At 16.6% G+C, this 18335-nt stretch overlaps 1 long non-coding RNA gene across 1 annotated transcript in view; it reads left to right on the top strand.

Moving 5' to 3' along the window:
* LOC145269338 (uncharacterized) overlaps positions 1 to 18335 on the top strand; it is an 83812-nt gene that overhangs the window by 56162 nt on the left and 9315 nt on the right. The window contains exon 2 of the long non-coding RNA XR_013864988.1: positions 15541 to 15618. This is a non-coding gene — a long non-coding RNA (uncharacterized LOC145269338). The remainder of the gene's footprint in view (positions 1 to 15540; positions 15619 to 18335) is intronic.

Raw genomic sequence — 18335 nt, forward strand, 5'->3', positions numbered from 1 at the left:
ACAATGATGACTTTTTCAAACACAATAAAATCTGACTCACGTAAAATATTTTTCGTTTAAAAATGATAACTTTTTTCTTTTCAATGCAACAGGATTTCCCTCTAAATTTCTCGTTGAAAAACGATGAATTTAATACACACAGGTGGTCGGAATCAAATCTTTAAGTTCTTTTAACAGCGACAACTTTTTCTTTAACAAATATAAGCGAATTACATTCCAAATTCCACATTTAAAAACGACTTTAATACAAACAAGTAGACCGAACTGCATTTCAACACGTTCATTTGACGACGATAGTTAAAGAAATTCAACGAATCCCACTGGGATTAACAAACAAAAAGATAAAAAAAGTCTGACTCACTTCATATCTTCAACCTTCACAGTTTGCAGAACTTAAAGATTCGATTCAGACCACTTGTTAAATATGGAGCCAATCCGGCCAAAATAGCTTCTAATCGAAAAAAAAAAAAACTGGACTTGATCCTCAGCGACACTCTCTGCTCTAATCAGGTTCCATCCAATTCTCGAGAACTCAACAGCTCGACTTTCTCAAACATCTTAACTCCCGGCCTTATATTATCTCATTTATGCAAATTAATGCGCATTTGAACCTTCTCGTCTCCCATCACTCGGGTTTCAAGTTCGCACATGGAGCCCACCTCCGTGATTGCAGTTACACTCAATTTTAACTACAGTTTCTTCCCCAGAACTGCTAGATTTTGGAATTCTCTTCTGGGTTCCTGCTTCCCCAACTGTGCTGACATGCAGAAATTCAAGTGTAATGTAAACAGACACCTTGCTGCTTAACTCCCTACAAAGTACCCCTGCAACTTAGGTCCCTGATAGTAGCCCCCTACATCAAAATGGCAATGTGTGCCTTGTTTGGTTAGAAAATGTAATTTAAAAAAGACACTGGTAAAACCAAACAGGAAAACAATGTAAAAAAATAAATTTATTGGACTCAAGGAGTCGGAGTCCGATAAAAAATTCCGACTCTAACTCTGACTCCTTCCGACTCCAACTCTGAATCCGCACCCCTGATTATAACCAAGAAACCCTACTTCTCAGTGTAGTCCAGAAGCTTCTCAGTAATGTGTTTCTTATGGTTGAATAAGAATCCGACTAAAATATTCAAGCTTACTACATTCTTGGTGATGTCTGAATATCTTTTAATAATGTAAATTTTTGCATGAATAAAACTATTTTCTTCCAATTCAGTAATTCTCTTTTACTGAGATTTTCCTTGGATAAACATAGTGTGAATGGTCAATTGACTTTTCATTTGCAATATTCTGCCACTTTACATAAACTGTCAGAAAATTAAGAATTGTCGAGGATTTAAATATTTGTCAGCTTTCTTAGTAAGATTCATACATTTCGACTTCTAATGAAAAATAGATGTTTAGTAAATGATTTCACAAATCACTAGTTGTTGGATTCTTAAACATCCAGTGTAGCAGCAAATCCTGGAAACATCAACCTGAAAGTACAGTTGGAAATGACTTATATACCATACATTACAACTATGTAATCCCTACAACTACCTACCTTAAAAATGCTGCTGTGAAACCTGACATAGTTATATGGAATAAGTCAGAAAGAGTGGCAACCTTGGTTGAAGTGAGTGTTCCTAATTATTATCTGACCAGAGCTGAAAGAGAGAAACAGACCAAATATCAAGGTCTCATGTATGATATGAAAATAAACTGAAATCTTAAGGAGATATCAATCATACAAGTTATCATAGGTTCCACGTGGCTTATGAAGAAGAACCTGAAGTCCTACCTAACTAATATTCCTGGTGAACCAAGTGCAAAAGAGATCCAGACAATTGCACTTAAGGGAACAGCGAGGATACTGAAAAAGAGCTTTCGGTTGGTTTCAATAAAAAGCAGGGCAATGTTGGCAGCTGGTTTGACTGCCCCATACATTATAATCTTCAAAGGAAGATAATAAAAAAAAACATGGAAAATGTAATTGAAATTTTTGCTGTTTGCACTCAACTTTTCTTAATAGCAAATAAACATTTTAAATCAGTTCAATTTATAAAGATCTTTGTAATCTATGAAGTACCAGCATTGTTTGAGTGTTTGGAGTTGTGTGTTGAGCAAAAAAAAAAGTGGTAGTAGGCAGGCAGCTAGAACCCATACTGCAAAGGAGGAAAAGAATGGGAACAAAGTGACGTGTTTACGTTTGCGCCTATCACCAAACCAGAAGTGACGTAGGTTTAAATTAAAGCAAGCCAATCGAAAAAAGGGGATGGCTTTTGAAAATATCGGCAGAAAAAGCGACTCCTCTCTATAGAAAAGTGGCCAGTTGAGGGTGAAGGAATGAATGTTTTTTGCAAATTTTTCGATATTTGTCGTCCAAAGGGTCAACTTCAAAACGATAAAAATCTCGTGAAAATCCATCGCTTCTGTTGAAAGTTTTAGGCAAATATACAAACATACATACATACATACATACATTTAAACAGACAGGTGAGATTTATAGATTAAGCAAACGGAATTTCATTTTTATGATTGAAAGTTATTGATTACTTGTTCGTAAAAATGCACTTTTATCTTCAACATTTTCACCCATGGTACAGATAAATCTTATTGTCCATAAGCAACAATTATTCAGATTTTTAAAAATTAAAATTTCATACGTGGCTCTTCAATTTGTGTTTTGTTCCTCTTTATAATTGCAGATATTGATCCTGCTGACCCTCCTCACTTGTGTGTGTGATCTAATATAATTTTTTTACATATTTCTAATGTAATATTTCTAATAACATATTTCTAATATAATGTTTCTAATATATTATTTCTAATATAATATATTCTAATATATATCTATTATAATATTTCTAATATATTATTTCTAATATAATATTTCTAATATAATATTTCTAATATAATATTTCTAATATAATATTTCTAATATATTATTTCTAATGTAATATTTCTAATGTAATATTTCTAATATAATATTTCTAATATAATATTTCTAATGTAATATTTCTAATGTAATATTTCTAATATAATATTTCTAATATAATATTTCTAATGTAATATTTCTAATATAATATTTCTAATATAATATTTCTAATGTACTATTTCTAATATAATATTTCTAATATAATATTTCTAATGTAATATTTCTAATATAATATTTCTAATATATTATTTCTAATATATTATTTCTAATGTAATATTTCTAATGTAATATTCCTAATGTAATATTTCTAATATAATATTTCAAATATAATATTTCTAATATATTATTTCTACTAGATTATTTTTATAATATTATTCTAATATAATATTTTTAATGTAATATTCCTAATATATTATTTCTAATATATTATTTTTAATATATTATTTCTAATATATTATTTCTGATATATTATTTCTAATATATTATTTCTAATATAATATTTCTAATGTAAATATTCCTAATATATTATTTCTAATATATTATTTTTAATATATTATTTCTAATATATTATTTCTAATATATTATTTCTAATGTAATATTTCTAATATATTATTTCTAATATATTATTTCTAATATATTATTTCTAATATAATATTTCTAATGTAATATTTATCATATAATATTTCTAATATAATATTTCTAATGTAATATTTCTAATGTATTATTTCTAATATAATATTTCTAATGTAATATTTCTAATATAATATTTCTAATATAATATTTCTAATGTAATATTTCAAATATAATATTTCTAATATATTATTTCTAATATAATATTTCTAATATATTATTTCTAATATAATATTTCTAATATATTATTTCTAATATATTATTTCTAATATATTATTTTTAATATATTTTTTCTAATATCATATTTTTAATGTAATATTCCTAATATATTATTTCTAATATATTATTTCTAATATATTATTTCTAATATATTATTTCTAATGTAATATTTCTAATATATTATTTCTAATATATTACTTCTAATATATTATTTCTAATATAATATTTCTAATATAATATTTTTAATATAATATTTCTAATATATTATTTCTAATATAATATTTCTTATATTATATATCTAATATAATATTTCTAATGTAATATTTCTAATGTAATATTTCTAATGTAATATTTCTAATATATTATGTTTAATATATTATTTCTAATATATTATTTCTAATATATTATTTCTAATATATCATTTCTGATATATTATTTCTAATGTAATATTTCTAATGTAATATTTCTAATGTATTATTTCTAATATATTATTTTTAATATATTATTTTTAATATATTATTTCTAATATACTATTTCTAATATAATATTTCTAATGTAATATTTCTAATGTAATATTTCTAATGTATTATTTCTAATTTAATATTTCTAATATAATATTTCTAATGTAATATTTCTAATGTAATATTTCTAATGTATTATTTCTAATATATTATTTCTAATATATTATTTCTAATATAATATTTCTAATATAATATTTCTAATATAATATTTCTAATATATTATTTCTAGTATAATATTTCTTATATTATATTTCTAATATAATATTTCTAATATAATATTTCTAATATAATATTTCTAATGTAATATTTCTAATATATTATGTTTAATATATTATTTCTAATATATTATTTTTAATGTAATATTCCTTATATATTATTTCTAATATATTATTTCTAATATATCATTTCTAATAAATTATTTCTAATGTAATATTTCTAATATAATATTTCTAATATATTATTTCTAATATATTATTTCTTATATAATATTTCTAATGTAATATTTCTAATATATTATTTCTAATATATTATTTTTAATATATTATTTCTAATATATTATTTCTAATATAATATTTCTAATGTAATATTTCTAATGTATTATTTCTAATATAATATTTTTAATATAATATTTCTAATATAATATTTCTAATATAATATTTCTAATATAATATTTCTAATATAATATTTCTAATATAATATTTCTAATGTAATATTTCTAATGTAATATTTCTAATATATTATTTCTAATATATTATTTTTAATATATTATTTCTAATATATTATTTGTAATATATTATTTCTAATGTAATATTTCTAATATAATATTTCTAATATATTATTTCTAATATATTATTTCTAATATATTATTTTTAATGTAATATTCCTTATATATTATTCCTAATATATTATTTCTAATATATCATTTCTAATAAATTATTTCTAATGTAATATTTCTAATATAATATTTCTAATATATTATTTCTAATATATTATTTCTTATATTATATTTCTAATATAATATTTCTAATGTAATATTTCTAATATAATATTTCTAATGTAATATTTCTAATATAATATTTCTAATGTAATATTTCAAATATAATATTTCTAATATCTTATTTCTAATAGATTATTTTTAATATATTATTTCTAATATAATATTTTTAATGTAATATTCCTAATATATTATTTCTAATATATTATTTTTAATATATTATTTCTAATATTTTATTTCTGATATATTATTTCTAATATATTATTTCTAATGTAATATTTCTAATATATTATTTCTAATATATTATTTCTAATATATTCTTTCTAATATAATATTTCTAATATATTATTTCTAATATATTATTTCTAATATAATATTTCTTATATTATATTTCTAATATAATATTTCTAATGTAATATTTCTAATGTAATATTTCTGTAATATATTATGTTTAATATATTATTTCTAATATATTATTTCTAATGTAATATTCCTTATATATTATTCCTAATATAATATTTCAAATATATCATTTCTAATGAATTATTTCTAATGTAATATTTCTAATATAATATTTCTAATATTATATTTCTAATATAATATTTCTAATGTAATATTTCTAATATATTATTTCTAATATATTATTTCTAATATAATATTTCTTATATTATATTTCTAATATAATATTTCTAATGTAATATTTCTAATATAATATTTCTAATATATTATTTCTAATATAATATTTCTTATATTATATTTCTAATATACGATTTCTAATGTAATATTTCTAATATAATATTTCTAATGTAATATTTCTAATGTAATATTTCTTATATATTATGTTTAATATATTATTTCTAATATATTATTTTTAATGTAATATTCCTTATATATTATTCCTAATATATTATTTCTAATATATCATTTCTAATAAATTATTTCTAATGTAATATTTCTAATATAATATTTCTAATATATTATTTCTAATATATTATTGTTAATATATTATTTCTAATATATTATTTCTAATATAATATTTCTAATATATTATTTCTAATATAATATTTCTAATGTAATATTCCTAATGTAATATTTCTAATGTAATATTTCTAATAAAATATTTCTAATATAATATTTCTAATGTAATATTTCTAATATAATATTTCTAATATAATATTTCTAATGTAATATTTCTAATACAATATTTCTAGTATAATATTTCTAACATATTATTTTTAATATAATATATTCTAATATATATCTATTATAATATTTCTAATATATTATTTCTAATATAATATTTCTAATATAATATTTCTAATATAATATTTCTAATGTAATATTTCTAATAAAATATTTCTAATATAATATTTCTAATGTAATATTTCTAATATAATATTTCTAATATAATATTTCTAATGTAATATTTCTAATATAATATTTCTAATATATTATTTCTAATATATTATTTCTAATATAATATTTCTAATGTAATATTTCAAATATAATATTTCTAATATAATATTTCTAATATAATATTTCTAATATAATATTTCTAATGTAATATTTCTAATATTTCTAATGTAATATTTCAAATATAATATTTCTAATATATTATTTCTAATATATTATTTCTAATATATTATTTTTAATATATTATTTCTAATATAATATTTTTAATGTAATATTCCTAGTATATTATTTCTTATATATTATTTCGTATATATTATTTCTAATATAATATTTCTAATGTTATATTTCTAATATATTATTTCTAATATATTACTTCTAATATATTATTTCTAATATAATATTTCTAATATAATATTTTTAATATAATATTTCGTATATATTATTTCTAATATAATATTTCTCATATTATATATCTAATATAATATTTCTAATGTAATATTTCTAATGTAATATTTCTAATGTAATATTTCTAATATATTATGTTTAATATATTATTTCTAATATATTATTTCTAATGTAATATTCCTTATATATTATTCCTAATATATTATTTCTAATATATTATTTCTAATATATCATTTCTGATATATTATTTCTAATATAATATTTCTAATGTAATATTTCTAATATATTATTTCTAATATATTATTTTTAATATATTATTTCTAATATATTATTTCTAATGTAATATTTCTAATGTAATATTTCTAATGTAATATTTCTAATGTATTATTTCTAATATAATATTTCTAATGTAATATTTCTAATGTATTATTTCTAATATATTATTTCTAATATATTATTTCTGATATATTATTTCTAATGTAATATTTCTAATATATTATTTCTAATATATTATTTCTAATATAATATTTTTAATATAATATTTCTAATATAATATTTCTTATATATTATTTCTAGTATAATATTTCTTATATTATATTTCTAATATAATATTTCTAATATAATATTTCTAATATATTATTTCTAGTATAATATTTCTTATATTATATTTCTAATATAATATTTCTAATATAATATTTCTAATATAATATTTCTAATGTAATATTTCTAATATATTATGTTTAATATATTATTTCTAATATATTATTTTTAATGTAATATTCCTTATATATTATTCCTAATATATTATTTCTAATATATAATTTCTAATAAATTATTTCTAATGTAATATTTCTCATATATTATTTCTAATATATTATTTTTTATATAATATTTCTAATGTAATATTTCTAATATATTATTTCTAATATATTATTTTTAATATATTATTTCTAATATATTATTTCTAATATATTATTTCTAATATAATATTTCTAATGTAATATTTCTACTGTAATATTTCTAATGTATTATTTCTAATATAATATTTCAAATATAATATTTCTAATATAATATTTCTAATGTAATATTCCTAATATATTATTTCTAATATATTATTTCTAATATATTATTTCTAATATAATATTTCTAATGTAATATTTCTAATGTAATATTTCTAATGTATTATTTCTAATATAATATTTCTAATATAATATTTCTAATGTAATATTTCTAATGTAATATTTCTAATGTATTATTTCTAATATATTATTTCTAATATATTATTTCTGATATATTATTTCTAATGTAATATTTCTAATATATTATTTCTAATATATTATTTCTAATATAATATCTCTAATATAATATCTCTAATATAATATTTCTAATATAATATTTCTTATATATTATTTCTAGTATAATATTTCTTATATTATATTTCTAATATAATATTTCTAATATAATATTTCTAATATAATATTTCTAATATAATATTTCTAATGTAATATTTCTAATATATTATGTTTAATATATTATTTCTAATATATTATTTTTAATGTAATATTCCTTATATATTATTCGTAATATATTATTTCTAATATATAATTTCTAATAAATTATTTCTAATGTAATATTTCTTATATATTATTTCTAATATATTATTTCTTATATAATATTTCTAATGTAATATTTCTAATATATTATTTCTAATATATTATTTTTAATATATTATTTCTAATATAATATTTCTAATGTAATATTTCTAATGTATTATTTCTAATATAATATTTCTAATATAATATTTTTAATGTAATATTTCTAATATATTATGTTTAATATATTATTTCTAATATATTATTTTTAATGTAATATTCCTTATATATTATTCCTAATATATTATTTCTTATATAATATTTCTAATGTAATATTTCTAATATATTATTTCTAATATATTAGTTTTAATATATTATTTCTAATATAATATTTCTAATGTAATATTTCTAATGTAATATTTCTAATGTATTATTTCTAATATAATATTTCTAATATAATATTTCTAATGTAATATTTCTAATATATTATGTTTAATATATTATTTCTAATATATTATTTTTAATGTAATATTCCTTATATATTATTCCTAATATATTATTTCTAATATATAATTTCTAATAAATTATTTCTAATGTAATATTTCTTATATATGATTTCTAATATATTATTTCTTATATAATATTTCTAATGTAATATTTCTAATATATTATTTCTAATATATTATTTTTAATATATTATTTCTAATATAATATTTCTAATGTAATATTTCTAATGTAATATTTCTAATGTATTATTTCTAATATAATATTTCTAATATAATATTTCTAATGTAATATTCCTAATATATTATTTCTAATATATTATTTCTAATATAATATATTTAATGTAATATTCCTAATATATTATTTCTAATATATTGTTTCTAATATAATATTTCTAATATATTATTTCTAATATATTATTTCTGATATATTATTTCTGATATAATATTTCTAATATAATATATTTAATGTAATATTCCTAATATATTATTTCTAATATATTCTTTCTAATGTAATATTTCTAATATATTATTTCTTATATATTATTTCTAATATAATATTTCTAATATAATATTTCCAATATATTATTTCTAATGTAATATTTTAATTGTAATATTTCTAATATATTATTTCTAATATATGTCTAATATATTATTTCTAATATAATATTTCTAATGTAATATTTCTAATATAATATTTCTAATGTAATATTTCTTATGTAATATTTCTAATGTAATATTCCTAATATATTATTTCTAATATATCATTTCTAATAAATTATTTCTAATGTAATATTTCTAATATAATATTTCTAATATATTTTTTCTAATATATTATTTCTAATATAATATTTCTAATGTAATATTTCTTATATATTATTTCTAATATATTATTTTTAATATATTATTTCGTATATATTATTTCTAATATAATATTTCTAATGTAATATTTCTAATGTAATATTTCTAATGTATTATTTCTAATATAATATTTTTAATATAATATTTCTAATATAATATTTCTAATATAATATTTCTAATGTAATATTTCTAATATAATGTGTCTAATGTAATATTTCTAATATATTATTTCTAATGTAATATTTCTAATATAATATTTCTAATGTAATATTTCTAATGTATTATTTCTAATATAATGTTTTTAATATATTATTTCTAATATATTATTTCTAATATAATATTTCTAATGTAATATTTCTAATGTAATATTTCTAATGTATTATTTCTAATTTAATATTTCTAATGTAATATTTCTAATATAATATTTCTTATGTAATATTTCTAATATAATATTTCTAATATAATATTTCTAATATAATATTTCTAATATATTATTTCTAGTATAATATTTCTTATATTATATTTCTAATATAATATTTCTAATATAATATTTCTAATATAATATTTCTAATGTAATATTTCTAATATATTATGTTTAATATATTATTTCTAATATATTATTTTTAATTTAATATTCCTTATATATTATTTCTAATATATTATTTCTAATATATCATTTCTAATAAATTATTTCTAATGTAATATTTCTAATATAATATTTCTAATATATTATTTCTAATATAATATTTCTAATGTAATATTTCTAATGTAATATTTCTAATGTATTATTTCTAATATAATATTTTTAATATAATATTTCTAATATAATATTTCTAATATAATATTTCTAATATAATATTTCTAATATAATATTTCTAATATAATATTTCTAATATAATATTTCTAATGTAATATTTCTAATGTAATATTTCTAATATATTATTTCTAATATATTATTTTTAATAAATTATTTGTAATATATTATTTCTAATGTAATATTTCTAATATAATATTTCTAATACATTATTTCTAATATATTATTTCTAATATATTATTTTTAATGTAATATACCTTATATATTATTCCTAATATATTATTGCTAATATATCATTTCTAATAAATTATTTCTAATGTAATATTTCTAATATAATATGTCTAATATATTATTTCTAATATATTATTTCTTATATTATATTTCTAATATAATATTTCTAATGTAATATTTCTAATATAATATTTCTAATGTAATATTTCTAATATAATATTTCTAATGTATTATTTCAAATATAATATTTCTAATATATTATTTCTAATCGATTATTTTTAATATATTATTTCTAATATAATATTTTTAATGTAATATTCCTAATATATTATTTCTAATATATTATTTTTAATATATTATTTCTAATATTTTATTTCTGATATATTATTTCTAATATATTATTTCTAATGTAATATTTCTAATATATTATTTCTAATATATTATTTCTAATATATTATTTCTAATATAATATTTCTAATATAATATTTCTAATATATTATTTCTAATATAATATTTCTTATATTATATTTCTAATATAATATTTCTAATGTAATATTTCTAATGTAATATTTCTAATATATTATGTTTAATATATTATTTCTAATATATTATTTCTAATGTAATATTCCTTATATATTATTCCTAATATATTATTTCTAATATATTATTTCTAATATATGATTTCTAATATATTATTTCTAATATATTATTTCTAATATATGTCGAATATATTATTTCTAATATATTATTTCTAATATAATATTTCTAATATAATATTTCTAATGTAATATTTCTAATGTAATATTTCTAATATATTATGTTTAATATATTATTTCTAATATATTATTTTTAATGTAATATTCATTATATATTATTCCTTATATATTATTTCAAATATATCATTTCTAATAAATTATTTCTAATGTAATATTTCTAATATAATATTTTTAATATAATAATTCTAATATAATATTTCTAATGTAATATTTCTAATATATTATTTCTAATATATTATTTCTAATATATTATTTCTAATATAATATTTCTTATATTATATTTCTAATATAATATTTCTAATGTAATATTTCTAATATAATATTTCTAATATATTATTTCTAATATAATATTTCTTATATTATCTTTCTAATATAATATTTCTAATGTAATATTTCTAATATAATATTTCTAATGTAATATTTCTAATGTAATATTTCTAATGTAATATTTCTAATATATTATGTTTAATATATTGTTTCTAATATATTATTTTTAATGTAATATTCCTTATATATTATTCCTAATATATTATTTCTAATATATCATTTCTAATAAATTATTTCTAATGTAATATTTCTAATATAATATTTCTAATATATTATTTCTAATATATTATTTTTAATATATTATTTCTAATATATTATGTCTAATATAATATTTCTAATATATTATTTCTAATATAATATTCCTAATGTAATATTTCTAATGTATGATTTCTAATATAATATTTCTAATACAATATTTCTAGTATAATATTTCTAATATATTATTTTTAATATAATATATTCTAATATATATCTATTATAATATTTCTAATATATTATTTCTAATATAATATTTCTAATATTATATTTCTAATGTAATATTTCTAATAAAATATTTCTAATATAATATTTCTAATGTAATATTTCTAATATAATATTTCTAATATAATATTTCTAATATAATATTTCTAATATATTATTTCTAATATATTATTCCTAATATAATATTTCTAATGTAATATTTATAATATAATATTTCTAATATAATATTTCTAATGTAATATTTCTAATATAATATTTCTAATGTAATATTTCAAATATAATATTTCTAATATATTATTTCTAATTTATTATTTCTAATATATTATTTTTAATATATTATTTCTAATATAATATTTTTAATGTAATATTCCTAATATATTATTTCGTATATATTATTTCGTATATATTATTTCTAATATATTATTTCTAATGTAATATTTCTAATATATTATTTCTAATATATTACTTCTAATATATTATTTCTAATATAATATTTCTAATATAATATTTTTAATATAATATTTCGTATATATTATTTCTAATATAATATTTCTCATATTATATATCTAATATAATATTTCTAATGTAATATTTCTAATGTAATATTTCTAATGTAATATTTCTAATATATTATGTTTAATATATTATTTCTAATATATTATTTCTAATGTAATATTCCTTATATATTATTCCTAATATATTATTTCTAATATATCATTTCTGATATATTATTTCTAATATAATATTTCTAATGTAATATTTCTAATATATTATTTCTTATATATTATTTTTAATATATTATTTCTAATATATTATTTCTAATGTAATATTTCTAATGTAATATTTCTAATGTAATATTTCTAATGTATTATTTCTAATATAATATTTCTAATATAATATTTCTAATGTAATATTTCTAATGTATTATTTCTAATATATTATTTCTACTATATTATTTCTGATATATTATTTCTAATGTAATATTTCTAATATATTATTTCTAATATATTATTTTTAATATATTATTTCTAATATATTATTTCTAATATATTATATCTAATATAATATTTCTAATGTAATATTTCTAATGTAATATTTCTAATGTATTATTTCTAATATAATATTTCTAATATAATATTTCTAATATAATATTTCTAATGTAATATTCCTCATATATTATTTCTAATATATTATTTCTAATATATTATTTCTAATATAATATTTCTAATGTAATATTTCTAATGTAATATTTCTAATGTAATGTTTCTAATATAATATTTCTAATGTAATATTTCTAATGTATTATTTCTAATATATTATGTCTAATATATTAGTTCTGATATATTATTTCGAATGTAATATTTCTAATATATTATTTCTAATATATTATTTCTAATATAATATCTATAATATTATATTTCTAATATAATATTTCTTATATATTATTTCTAGTATAATATTTCTTATATTATATTTCTAATATAATATTTCTAATATAATATTTCTAATATAATATTTCTAATGTAATATTTCTAATATATTATGTTTAATATATTATTTCTAATATATTATTTTTAATGTAATATTCCTTATATATTATTCCTAATATATTATTTCTAATATATAATTTCTAATAAATTATTTCTAATGTAATATTTCTAATATATTATTTCTAATATATTTTTTTAATATATTATTTCTAATATATTATTTCTAATATAATATTTCTAATGTAATATTTTTAATGTAATATTTCTAATGTATTATTTCTAATATAATATTTCTAATATAATATTTCTAATATAATATTTCTAATGTAATATTCCTAATATATTATTTCTAATATATGATTTCTAATATAATATATTTAATGTAATATTCCTAATATATTATTTCTAATATATTATTTCTAATATAATATTTCTAATATATGATTTCTAATATATTATTTCTAATATATTCTTTCTAATGTAATATTTCTAATATATTATTTCTAATATATTATTTCTAATATAATATTTCTAATATAATATTTCTAATATATTATTTCTAATGTAATATGTTTAATGTAATATTTCTAATATATTATTTCTAATATATGTCTAATATATTATTTCTAATATAATATTTCTAATGTAATATTTCTAATATTATATTTCTAATGTAATATTTCTAATGTAATATTTCTAATGTAATATTTCTAATATATTATGTTTAATATATTATTTCTAATATATTATTTTTAATGTAATATTCCTTATATATTATTCCTAATATATTATTTCTAATATATCATTTCTAATAAATTATTTCTAATGTAATATTTCTAATATAATATTTCTAATATATTATTTCTAATATATTATTTCTAATATAATATTTCTAATGTAATATTTCTAATATATTATTTCTAATATATTATTTTTAATATATTATTTCGTATATATTATTTCTAATATAATATTTCTAATGTAATATTTCTAATGTAATATTTCTAATGTATTATTTCTAATATAATATTTTTAATATAATATTTCTAATATAATATTTCTAATGTAATATTTCTAATATAATGTTTCTAATGCAATATTTCTAATATATTATTTCTAATGTAATATTTCTAATGTATTATTTCTAATATAATATTTTTAATATAATATTTCTAATATAATATTTCTAATATAATATTTCTAATATAATATTTCTAATATAATATTTCTAATATATTATTTCTAATATATTATTTCTAATATAATATTTCTAATGTAATATTTCTAATATATTATTTCTAATATAATATTTCTAGTATAATATTTCTAATATATATCTACATATTTGTGACATATTTGAAGGTTACTGAACTGATGTGGAGAGGAGTACAGATAGTGACGAGCAACAACAACACTATTAAAGTTTTGAAACAAAAAATTGTAAGTTTTTATTCAAATTTATTAACAGAAAATATCTTAAAATGTAAAATGGTTTGTTACTTATTTAAAAAATCAACTTTTATTAAAAGCATGATTATATTAGGTCAAAATAAGTTGTTTTTTGTCTTTAAATCTTCTATCGATTATCTATATATTAATACGATAGCGTGTGTGTTCTTTTGTGTGTCACACTTTCCGGCAAATTTCATTGGTTGTGATTTAAGAACACAGACGTTACCGTATTAATATATAGATTATACTAAATATGAGTTAATTGATTTTGTGAGTGTTTAATGAGATCCCAGGCAAAATCTTTTTTCGAGTAGGGTGGGGGATGATAGTCTGACGTGTTTACTTCCGGTGATGATGTCATTATCTTCTGTTGAAAAAGATGCATATAGTATATTTATGATGTACTACATTAACATAAGAGGTCATATTCCAAAAATTACATGGATGTACTACTGTTTAAAAAAATCAGGTAAATAGGTCAGTGCATGCTAGGGGCTTATTTGTAATATTCCAAAAATCACTTAAATATATCAAGTAATCCTGAGTTCATATTTTCGTCTTAAATATCCTCATTGGCAGTAATTACAAAAATTCTTAAGGAGGGAAGGATAAAAGTCACTGGAGTGCTGACTGATACTACACTCAGAAATTCATGTTGAAGTAATGGTTGCCTAATCCCTAACCGTATTAATGTTTTCATGTATTAATTTCGAAAAGCTGCTGAAACAGTTTATGATTTAAATATTACTTTATTTTAAGTATATTTTTAGCGGTGGGGTGGGGAATATGAAGTCAGCTCCAGTAATGGCTGAAACTGTTTACGATTTAAACATTACTTCATTTCATGTATATTTTTAACAGTAGGGTGGGGGATATGAAATCAGTTCTGGAAATGGCTGAAACCATGTACGCATTAAACATTCTTTTATTTCATGTGTATTTTTAACAGTCGAGTGGGGGATATGAAGTCATTCCTGGAAATGATAGCAAACATTTATGCTTTAGACATTACATTATTTAATGTATATTTTTAACAGTGGGTTAGCGATATAAAGTCTGTTCCGCTGAAACAGTTTATGGTTTAAACATTACTTTATTTCATGTATATTTTTAACAGTGGGGTGGCAGACATGAAGTCAGCCCCAGGCTTGGATGAGATATGTGCAAATATATACTAGCAGAATACCCCACGTAACTCAGGATTGACTGACATAGGTGGAAAACATATGGTAGTAGAATGTCCAGCGTCGACTGGGATCGAATGAGATAGGTGGAAGATATACTAGCAGAATATGCGACGTTAACCGGGATTAGATAAGATAGGTGGGACAATACCCGGAATTGATTGATGTAATTGTAATGAAATAATCAGCCCAGGCAATATATCAAAGTTATTATTTTAGTAAGCAGGGCGATCATGTGGGTTAAAATTATGAAAAATTATTGTTGAAATTAGTAACATATCCAAGAATTCTGAAAATTGATTAAATGTGAGTTAATTGATTGGTATGTTTGGCATGAAATAATGAGTTAGAATAATACAGCAAAGGTATTATTTTAGTAAGTGGGGAGGATAGTGTGGGTTACAATTATGAAAAATGATTGTTGAAATTAGTAATATATGCAAAAATGATGAAAAATGATAAAATGTGAGTTAATTGATTGATGTATTTGTATTGAAATAATCAGTCCAGACAATATATCAAAGTTATTATTTTAGTAAGGTTGGACAATAATTTGGGTTAAAATTATGAACAATGATTGTCGAAATTAATAACATATCCAAGAATTATGAAAAATGATGAAATGTGAGTTAATGGATTGGAGTGTTTGTAATGAAATAATCAGCCCAGACAATATATCAAAGTTATTATTTTAGTAAGGAAAAGAGATAATTTGAGTTAAAAATATATAAGATGATTGTCGAAATTAGTAACATATCCAATAATTATGAAAAATGATGAAATGTGAGTTAATTTATTGGTGTTTGTAATGAAATAATAAGCTGAGACAATATATCAAATTATTTTAGGAAGGTAGGGGCGATAATGTGGGTTAAAATTATGAAAAATGATTGTCTAAATTAGTAACATATCCAAAAATTATGAAAAATTATAACATGTGAATTAATTGATTGGTGTGTTTGTAATGAAAAAATCAGCCTAGACAATATATCAAAGTTATTATTTTAGTAAGGGGAGCGATAATGTGCGTTAAAATTATGAAAAATGATTGTCTAAATTAGTCACATATCCAAGAATTATAAAAAATGATAAAATGTGAATTAATTGATTCGTGTGTTTGTAATGAAATAATCAGTCCAGGCAATATATCAAAATTAATTTTTTTAATAACGGGGGGGGGGGGCTATGCAGTTTTTCTAAAGAGTTAGAATAATATGATGGTATCTTCATTCACACTGGACACCCACAGAATGCCTAGCAGCAACATATTACATATGAAGGATGCCGCTGTTGAATTTCCATACATCCCACTAGTTTATATATTAATACGATAGCATGTGTGTTATTTTCTATGTGATGCTTACATCTGGGTTGTTTAATTGTTATGTACTTCCATTTCTTATAATAAATAATTTTACCAAGCATTCTTCATAATTCTACTTTCGGTTTCGATTATAGCTGAAAGCATTCAAGTCATTTTTTTTATAAATAGTTTTACTAAGAATTTTTCATAATTTTAGT

This window comes from Euprymna scolopes, chromosome 45, assembly GCF_053919585.1.
Source record: "Euprymna scolopes isolate OS-2025 chromosome 45, ASM5391958v1, whole genome shotgun sequence".
Classification (NCBI taxonomy): Eukaryota; Metazoa; Mollusca; class Cephalopoda; order Sepiida; family Sepiolidae; genus Euprymna; species Euprymna scolopes.